Here is a 10,893-nt window from a genome sequence, read left to right as displayed (position 1 = left end):
AGAAGTTGCGGGAATTATCCCACTCATCGGGACGAGGTGACATTACCCCTCAGAAACAATTCTGACAGATACCTGACACAAAATGTAAGGGGGAAAAGTCAAAGGACCATAGAAACTAATAAAAGTAGGAAGTGTGCAAGCCAAAAGCGTGCGAAGTAGTTTTGTGCAAGTTACTTTCATTGCAATTGCAGTACTGCCAAAACATGCTCACACAACTAAAAGTACTTTGATTAAATAATTAAGTTGTGGGTTGGCTAGGCTGTAGCGAACAGGCGCCCTGAGAGTACAAACATCTACCATAGTTCCATCAAACCAGTGACACAAAGGAAAAATATAAAACATAGTGCATTGTAAGGGAGCAGCACTTTTCTCTCAAGCTGGCTAGCTCTTTATGATTCCAATCAGTCCAAAGCACAAGATCTGCACAAAGGTTGCAACTGGGAACAAACACTGGAGCTAGCCGGCTAACCTTGCTAACGCTACTCAAAGTAATTTCACTTAATAGCTTCAACAAAAGCAAGCAGTACCATTATTTTTAACATTATCCAGAGCCGGCGTTATTCTGTTGTATTTTTGGGAGTTTGGGACGTTCTCATTCAGGAAAATATCGTCAAGCCACGCTCTAATATATTTTACCGTTAACGCACGCATTATAATTCTGTCCCAAATGGCTGTTATGTGGTGGAAAAAGAATTGTTAATATGTGACATTTGGCATTATGACAATGGCGTTGTTGATTCCTCACAGCAAACCGGATCGACAAATAAAATGTTGACATTTATGCTGGACTTACATCCGGTAAAATTGATAGGTTAACTAAATACAGTGCGGTATGATGAAAGAAAGTTTAACAAAAAGTTTCACGTGTGAGCATAGTGGAAAATGAGCTAACAGCTAACACGGTAGTTCACTGTTGGTCTTCATCCCGCTGTCTCAATCCTCTTCTCACAACTACCCAATCCCTTCTGTTCTGGCAGGACTGATTTCTTCTTCGCAATGCCTTGGCATGAAAGCCTAAAGTCGATCCCCTCGGAATTCCGAAGGTGTCAAAGCCGACACTCCGTCTGAAATAATTAGAGCTTTCATTAGCATTGAGGAGCATGACCCCATTCGTTACCTGCTTAGGGCCTCTGTAATTGGCGGCAGCGCTGTCAAAGGCTCGTGTCCCCTGACACCAGTCACAGAGATCTCCATGATAGGTCGTGAGACAACGACTGCGCTATCAGGCGGCTTTGTCGATCCGGCGTTTGGACGTTTCACTGCAGTCGCCGAGAACTAAAGCCTAGCGATAGATCGGTCGGCGCTTCCATCCGTCACACTCTCAAGACGTTGACAAATATAAGGAGGACTCTCCTTCTGATGCTCTGCCAGTGAAGAACTTTTGGAAACTTGTCGAAAATAGCATGCGGCTATTGTTTTTTTGGCAAATAGCTCGTTCTTGAGCTCATTTAAACAATAGGTTGGCTGAAAACTGCGATGTTTTTGGTGTGCTGATGTTGACATTTTTTTGGGATTAATTGGAGAGTATTTACACTACAGCTAGCCTGATGCTTTCTGGTTATGATCTACCGGTTATTAAACATAACAGATCATGTTTGGGGGGGATTCATTGCCATTTGTTTAATAGTGCAACCTAATTACCGGTAGTTAAAGAAAGAAAGATTTTGGTCGGTGACTCAAAATATATGGACTCTGCCTGGCTACAGCTCAGTCATTATTCAATAGAAGTTCTTGTGAATTGGTATGTGTTGTGAAGTGTTTTTTGTAAATGGGATGAATCTGCTTCTCCAAGATAAGAAGAGGTCACACTTGGCCATCCATAGCGGCAAAGGATCAATCGGGATGGAGGACGCTTTTGAGTTGTTCCCCTCTCTAATAATGGCTCTTTTAATTGGGATTTATTCCCTATGGCACGCTAAGCCACTAAAAAGGCGCTTTTTGACACACAATGTAATCACTTACCTTCTGGAAATGGATCAAAGCCGCCACAACCCCATCCATCAATTAACCTTTATAAAAAGTGATTTCATTTATTTATTTTTTTAAAAATGCATTTACATTCCTTCCTCTGCAAGATCAAGCCCTTGCTCTACATCGCAGATGTGAAAGATAAAAACAATATGCATTGATGCAGCATTTTTACTTGGAGTTACAGTTGGCGCGGTCATCATTTGAGTGACAATGCCGATACCGTACTTCCATCATTCATGCATGATGTGCCAAAATGGGTGTCGTGATAAAGATGGAAAACGTTCCCAAACGGTTGCCCACTTCCCTTCTACGAATTGCCCTCACGTTGTGGTTTTCTTGTCAAGAACGCAAGAACGGAATAAAATCCCTCATCTCCAGGACATTCTCATGCCTTGAGGGAGTTATTCGACATTTCTCTGAACTCCGTCAGCCATTACTTGTACAGCATCCTGGTCCATTCTTGCCATGTAAGCTTGCATGTTTTAACTTAAAAGGGGTGAGTCTCAAGGCCAATGCAGATTTGCTTAAAAAAAAAAAGAATTCTCTGACGCAACGGCTTTGGTCTCGTCAATAATTCAGGAGCGGGTTTTGACAAGAAGTAAAATCAATGAGCATTCGTGGTGTGTTACGTTGAAGAGCTTTCTGCAGTTCGCCCGCTTAGTGATATGGCTTTGGGGAACAGGGCAACACAAACTTACATGGAGCTTCTCTAAGTGGTGGCGTGTGTAGAGGGAACAAAATGTGGCTCGCAAGACAAGAAGCAACATAACGTTCAATTTACCGCCCGGAATGGCATGCCTTTTAGAGTCTCGATATCATGGAAGTTCGGCCGGGGTTGCTTTTGTGACGCTGTTCGAACTTCGATTTGGTTGACTTTTTAAAACAAAATTCATGACATGATTTGGAATGACTTGTTCCAGAGTCCAATTTTAAGGCACCTTATCTTCATCATCACCTCTCTTGGCTTGATGTAGCTTCGAAGCAGGCGATGCTATGTCCACGGTGACAAAAAGCTTTGGTTATAACTTGCGATTATTGGATCCTCTTCTGCACTGAAACAAAAGTAAAAGGGATGACGGAGAGAAAAAGTCTCATGGGCGAGGGGGGCGGTAAGGAATTCGATAAGACAGTTGCAGTTGATGAGGTGTAAGATGGCTGGTTAAAGCGAGGCGAACACACCACGTAACGAAGAGTAACCTCGTTGTGTGACTGTTGGCTTGACACAATCGCCATTCGGTCAACGTTCTTTTTGTTTGACTTCAACCCACAGCAGCTGCGCACACGCGCGCACTTTTTCCACATCTGCTGGACGGCGTAAAGCGCCTGACAGCTCAGTGAGCAGCAGCAGCCCGTGCTCGTCGGTTTTAGCTTGAGGCTGTGGCAGGTGGTGTGCGACTGTGTGTGTCTACAGACTCGTTAACAAGGTCCAGAGACTTTATTTTTTTTTTTCTCTGCAAACTTTAAAAATTATGTTGTCGGTTAGATTGGTCCTATTAAGATGGCTCTGTAAAGTCAATAATATCATAGCTGTCAGCGTCTAAATTGATTTTTGTTCACTTTTAAGGTTTCAATATGGAGAGGTGTTGTGTTACGTCCACGCATTTCTTTGCCGAAACTTCTGGCCCTTCAAATTACTTTCCCTGCAGCGGTAACTCGGCTTATAATGAGAGCAAAGAACTGCAATCTTAAAACTAATTTATGCTCCCCAGACACAAAAAAAAAAAAAAACCCAAATAAAACATCATTTGGTAATTCTCAAAACCAAATTTTCCATTGAGATCAATTACATTTGGAATAACTAGTTCCAGGGCAGTAATCTAGTTTGTCGGGCTACTCCGGCTTCCTTCCACATTCCAAACGTATGCATCTGAGGTTCATCTAAGCTAAAATGCAGAGAGTTGTGAATGATAGCGGTGAATGGTGGTTTGTGTCTCGTTGACTTTGGCACCCAAAGTCAGCTGGGGAAGGCTCCCAGCTCACCTGTGACCCTTCTGAAGTCAAGCGCTATCTCGAACGGATGATTCCAGAGTCCAAACTGTCAATCCAGCTCACCACTAGTATGAGACGCTAATATCACAACACTCTAACACTCAGCGCTTTTTTTTTGTGTCTCTGTGTGCACAGGTACCATTTATTTGTTCACTTTCAAAGACACAAATCGGTTGATTTATCTTGATTTGGATCTGATCTGTTTACGACCTGTAATTAGGTCTGTTACGTTTGAGCCGGATTGGTTGATTTGCAAATTGGGGCAGGTTATGATCTGACTGCTTTACCACCACACCTCACTCAAGCACATTTGGAACTGTACAGGCAGGTTGACTTGCTCCCTCCCTATTTCTCACAGAGGTTAGGCACGAATGTGAGTGTGAGTGTGTGAGAGAAAGAGAGAGAAAATACATTATTCTGCAGAATATTAAAATGTAGCATGTCTGAGGCGATACCGGGGGCTCCAAACCCCGCCTTTATTCTAATATGCCTCAGGGAGAGAAAAGAGCCAAAGGGGGTGAAAGTCATCGAATTGCGCAGTGCCTGCTACATGATTGTAAGCAAAATGAGGAATTGGCATGAAAAGCGAGCAAGCATGCTCAGTCAACATCCTCCGTCTATCAGCGGGATTAGGCGATCCTCTCTTACATAATGTTGGATGTAATATTCATTTGGGTTGTTTCAAGCAATGCAAACAGGAGCTGAAGTCTAATGCTTTTTTTTTTTTTTTTTTTGCTTTGTGCATGACAAAACATGCTTTAACAGCTGGCTCATTCCATTTTCATCAAACTTATTTTTGGCTTCAATGTCCCCCCACCCCCTCCCTCCCTCCACCCGCACCTTTTTCCCCCTCTCTCTTTTTTTTTCTGGCATTGTTCACTAATCACCCCATCGTTAATGTCTGGCTGAAAGTGGTTGGAGTTTTTGTTTTATTTCTTTTCTTTTTTTTTTTTTCTCTCCACTCCTAGCAGTTTTTGCTTGTGCGGTTTTAGATTGTTGCAATGGGGGTGGCAGGGACGAGCTACAAACTGATCAATTTCGGTTATTGATGACATGTTGTCTCGAAGCTGGCATCAAGGGATCAATCAATAATAAATTCCACACAATTAACGGAATTCCTAAGTGACTTGTTTTTTAACAGGATTAGAGAATCTCTGTGAATGTTTGGAATCTTGCCAATGCATTGGTTCGATTAATGCTGCCTAAAGGAGTTGCCAGAGGTAAGCCGGCGCTCCGGTCTCGACTTGATGGCGTTCTTATTCAGATGGCACCCTAGTTGAAAATCGATGTTGCCTCTGGTTACTTTCCCAAAACATTATTCATCAAAATTCAATCAACTCCTATTTGCAATAATTGATTATTATGCCCATCCTGAATGGTCGACAAAACGGTGATGAGAAGTAAAGAACAATAGAAGTGCTATTTCTTGATATATCTTCATTGCATGTAAACAGGCCTCATTGTTTGTCCTCTTTGGCTTTGTGTGGTTGAGGCGAAGGTCATGCTCTTTGACATTTTATGGAGAATACGGAGGAAAAAAAAAAAAAATCAAGGAACGCAGACAAATCGGATTAAAGTCACATTAGCATTCAGAGAGATTTCATCAATGGATGCCACATCTCCGGGTGTTCTCTCAAAGGCCAGCGAATACCCGAGGACTGTGCAGAAGTATTTTTCGACTGCATGCGATGATATATATAAAAACTCCCTGACCTTTGGTCAATACCTGCGATTCATCACGTGACTTGACATTGTTATTTGAAGGGGCCGACAACAGCCTCCACTGACAATTTGTATTCATCGATGATTTTATGACTCTGCCCTCATTTTTGTGCGGTTTCGGTATTTCAGTCTCCTTGGGAACGGTACGAAGGGTTGCTGGGGAAAACGGGAGGCTCAGCCGACCATGAAGCTCATTAGAGATGCTCGGAGCAGAGCTGCTGCTCTTGTTGGCACTGAATGGAGTCGACCAGGGTGTTGGGAGATGTGAGCGGGCTGCCTCTTGAACGTTTTGCCTTCGGAGTTGCTTTAAGATCATACAACTGAGAAGGAACCTCACGGCAGAGTTTAGTCCCGAGTCAGTCGCAGGGAAAAATGGAGTCATTAATGAAGCCCTTAGAGGAAGTCTATCTGCTGCAACGTGACCACAAACGGTTGACACGTTTGGGAGTTGTCTACTTTGGTTAACTGCGATTGGATCGTAGCATTCACTTTGCAGTCACGGCATGATAGTTTTTGATATATGACTAAAAAGCCATGGCGCTATATTGACGAAATAGCAGCCGTGTTTCAAAGTAAAATGTCGTTTAGTTTACACTGTGTACATCCTTGTTTTCCACAAAGCCATTTTAAGAGCAGGAAGTTGCTGCCTTGGCTCGGTGTAAACATTCCACTACTGCGCTGAATCACAAATAGACGACGTACATCAGGGAAAAAACTAAATCTTTTGCGTATCACAGGAACAGAGGTGGGCCGTCAGCATCTCCGCTTCACTTAAATGGACTCAAGGAGGAAGTGACATCTACGCTCTAGCTTTCCGACACTCTCTTTAACAATAGCAGCTATTTGCTTCTGCATCGGAGAATACGGGCCTATATGCGCAAACGTGCAACATATTCTGTCTCTGCGAGTTAGTTAGCCGCGTGTTTGGGGTGAATCATTACGATCTGAGGGTAGCGGACAGTCAAGGCAACAACTCATGCAAGCGTTGGCCCTTCAGCCCCCCCCGGTGAGAAGTAAGGATCCACTTTTCCAACGAGACATGTCTGCTGCTGCTGGAGTCACCTCAGGGAGACCGGGCAGAGGTGCTCATGTGGAAGGACAGAGAGAGAGAGAGCAAGTGTCAAGGGAAATGTGCTGAAGTGTTAGCTAAATGTAGCCCACACACTAACACCCCGCTAGTGTTAACGCATAGATGGATAAACCGGGGCTGCGACAAAATATCAATACAGAGAAGTCGCACATCCTCGTGAGACATGACCAATACACCACATACAAATAAAAAACATTTTTTGCTTTCAGATCACGGAAGCACTCGGAATATCCACGACATTTACGGATTCCTAGGTGGCACTCCTCAAATGCAGGAAGACATTTTCAAGTGTTTTTGTGTGATTGGTTTTTAGTTGCGTAGCAGACAACCAGGAAATAAGTGGGAGGCTTTTTTTTGGGGGGGGGGGCCTCATAGATCTATTGCTCTTAGCACTCTGAAATCACTCTGCCAGTCACCATGACGCCGCCCTCTGTGGAACATATTTCTATTCAAGAGTGGCGAATCATATCCAAAATGAGTGGGCTTGTTGAAGGCCTTGACAGTATTGACATTTTTTTGTTTGAGCGTTTTCAAATGTCTGATTAAGTCTTCAGAGACTTCTCAGGTGGAGTGTTTGAACGAGCGGCTCAGTGTTTAAATGTCTCTGGAGGAACGTCAAGTCCCAGCTATTGGATTGATGAGTGTCTCCATTGTGCCAGAAGCAATGAGGCGAGTGGCTCGGATTAAAGTTGATGTCCATCAAACACAACCATGCCCATAAATGTAGCACTTACCGCACCCATCATGCCTCACGGCGCAGTCTGAGTCACCTAAATGGTAGACAATGACAGCCTCAACAATTCATAGCCTTCGTTACCACAAACGACGGCTTTTACATGCATTTTTTTTTTTTTACTTATTAGACGCAAAATACGTTGTAATTAAGAAATGCCGCAACAGTTTTCAAGTGTGGCTTATCATCATTTGTGACTTTTATCAGTGGCATTGCCCAAACGATCCTTTAATTTCACTACAAAGAAGCAAATCTGTGAAAGATTAAAATCTTTCTTTTAAATTATTATTTGTATTACACCCACAGCATTCTCTCGCGTGCTAATACTCATCACAAGGGGATGCACAGTTAACATCCGTGATTCCCCGAAGGGTCGTTACAAACTTTTTTTTTTCCCCTCCCCTCCCATTTCCTGCCTCACGGCTACAAATCTTTCCAAAGTGATCACTGTAGCAAAACGTAAATGACATCTGACAGCTCTGCTGGCAGCCATGAGGACCACTATATTTTACTTTAATGTCTTTCTACTGAGTTTTGATGATGCCTATCCTTCAGCAATGTCAGACGGTATCTTCTATCAGCAAGTGCTGGAAAAAAAAAACGTTTCAGATATTTAGATGAGAACTGAATGTGAAATGTGGTTGTTCATGCATATTGGTCATATCAAGTCGGTTAGAAAAATTGTTGGACGTTAGTCAACTGTATGTTGAAAGCAACCTGCACCTGTGACATGCATGCAGAAATACCTGAACGCCTTTTTGAAATGGGTCAAAGCCAGGCAGCCATTCATCTATGATAGACTGTCAATGTACTGTTGACATATATTTTTTTTTTTGGGTGGGGGGGGGGAGGGGGGGGGGCATATATTCCCCAGGGTTGATTTGCCGTGTGGCTGTTGACACCTCGGGCTCCTTTGAAAGCAAAGGAACCCTAAGTACATTTTCTTTTTTAAGACATCAGATGGTAAATAATTGATTTGATAAAAACGTCAGGTAACAAGCGCAGCATTTGACCATGTGGTGCTAGAAACAAGGTCAAATGGATCAGCAAAAAAAAAAAAAAAAGAAGTAGAAATGTGATTGGATACTGAATATTTTGTCGATGAAATGCAGAGCAAGTTTCGGTCTGTTCTCGACAATCCACGAAGGGGAAGTCATGTGACTATGAACATTGATAACTTCGAGAGCAGATTTTTGTGCAACGCCCGGGATTGACCGACTTCAGTTTGTTGTGCATCACAAATCTTCCGCTGGAATATTTGAGCAACCCGAAGTTAGACGGGTAAAGCTTTGCAACTCTCGGAAGGAATCTACTTAATCAAGCTGCTGATGGATTTTCCTTGCTTTGCAAGAATGTTTGCTCTCGGGAGTTTGGTGTTTTCATCAGGAGTAGCGGCAGCAGGCCTTCTGCTGCATAGTTTGTGAACAACAGATCTTGTTTTGGTGGAAAATCGCTTTGGATCAAACAAATTGTACTCCTGCTGGACTGTGATGGCCTATTAGTGCTCAGCCGCAATTTGGGACAGAAAAACTTGTTTTGCAAGGCTGCTCCTGCCACATAAGGTGCAGCATATAGACCTAGGAATAAATTGCCATCAAAAAAGAATTCCACTGAGGTGATTTTCTTTTTTATGGCGCACTATGTAACCACCTTTGTATTGATTGAATGCTGCAAGTAAGAAAGTCAAGTCAAACCCAAACAGCATGCCTCACAGCTTTCAAATGATAACGCCAGCAGCATCTCACGATGACATTTTTGAAAATGTTTGCGCTTTATTGCGCTGTGCAACATCCGACTGAATTCTCAGGTGTGCATGCTGCATTTCAAGCAGATCACTCCAGGCCCGCGAAATGCACCTACCCATTGATTCAAAAGGTGAGGACATGTCGGGGATTACGGTGACGCGGGTTGTGCTTAAGGTTTGTGTGAGTCCCCCCCCCGGGGGATGGCTTGCTAATGTGGACGTACTTTGCAGTGTTTATGTACAAGCCCAACAACGGTCCCAGTGCAATAAGCATCCAATTCATCATCCCGCCCGCGGTGATTGCGGATCGGCGCGTCTTGGCGGTTAAGCCGCTGTAATTAATCCGTGTTTATGTTGTGTCTTTGGCTACGGGAAGGGGGACTTGTGCAACCTAGACCTGCTCAATGTTACTGAGCCGCGGCGGATTACCTTGGAACTGTTCACAATGAAATACCTGCGGGGGAAAAAATGTTGACTTGAGTCGCTGGCGTCACATGTCGCAGCCTTCATGTCCGAGGAAGGTCAAATTATGTTACGGGTGACATTTTAAGACGTGCGTCATAAAATGAGCAGTTCAACTGTTAATAAATGTCAACTCTAATGAAGCGTCTTATGTGTTGATGGGACCTAGGCCATCAGTACGTTTGTTAAAGATCATCATCGAAGGTACGGTTGGTATGACCAAAAAGTTGACTTTCGCTGTCCAGTGAGAAAATTACAAAACTATCTATCCTCCTCAATGTATTCAAAGTTGGTCCAGGTGCATCTTGCGGGCATTCACGCATCTCTAAATGTAGTTTTGGACTTTTCTCTCTTTGAACATCAAGTACTTGCTGGACAAAACAGTAGCAAAGATGAAAGCAATCGAAAACGCTGATCAACAACTAATTATTTCTGGTTTCGATGACATATTTTTTCTCAAAACATAGCAAAACGCAAAAATAAGCTTTTTCTGGTCAAGCGGTCTCAACGAAAATTTTAACATTCTTACCGCTCATATCAGTTTAAAAATGAGTCAAGGACTATTACCATGAAAAACACTGAATGATAATGCGAGTCAAGCGAAGGCATGCGACAATACGTTTTTCGAACTTCAGCGACCTTTCCGACCCTTCTGTATTTCCTTTTTGAAACAATAAAAAAAGAAGCCACAAATTTCCATTTTGGAAGCTTCGTGGGGCTTGTGCGAAGCCAGTATGATCTCGAACGTTCTTCCTTGCGCAAGAACAACATACTCAAATGTCATGGCATACTGTATTTGTGTGTTGTTAGATACACATTCCTATTTAAAATGATTTAATAAATGTCCTCAGAATTGTTTGTACAATAAACAGTATAATTGTACCGATAATTTAAATTGATATGTCGTCAATATATCGTGATACTCGCATTGTCATGGCACAGAGTTCAACTAATTCACCTGAGTTCATCCAGGGTACGGCTTGTATTACATGGGATTTGTATTTTCTTTTATAGTCCTTTTTTTTTTTTTTTTTTACGCATTTGAGAGGAAAACTACACCAAAGTTGAGTCGAGTCATACTGTGTAAAGACACACATGGTGATGAAAGTATGAGAACAAAGCCCAGAGAGATGATTCATGCGCCGGATGCATTATTAATAATACGCCTGCAAATCTCTGCAC

The sequence above is a fragment of the Hippocampus comes genome, unplaced genomic scaffold (assembly GCF_001891065.2).
Source record: "Hippocampus comes isolate QL1 unplaced genomic scaffold, H_comes_QL1_v1.1 scaffold59, whole genome shotgun sequence".
NCBI classification, from domain to species: Eukaryota; Metazoa; Chordata; class Actinopteri; order Syngnathiformes; family Syngnathidae; genus Hippocampus; species Hippocampus comes.
The sequence above is the reverse complement of the archived record's forward strand: the minus strand, read 5'-3'. Positions refer to the sequence as shown.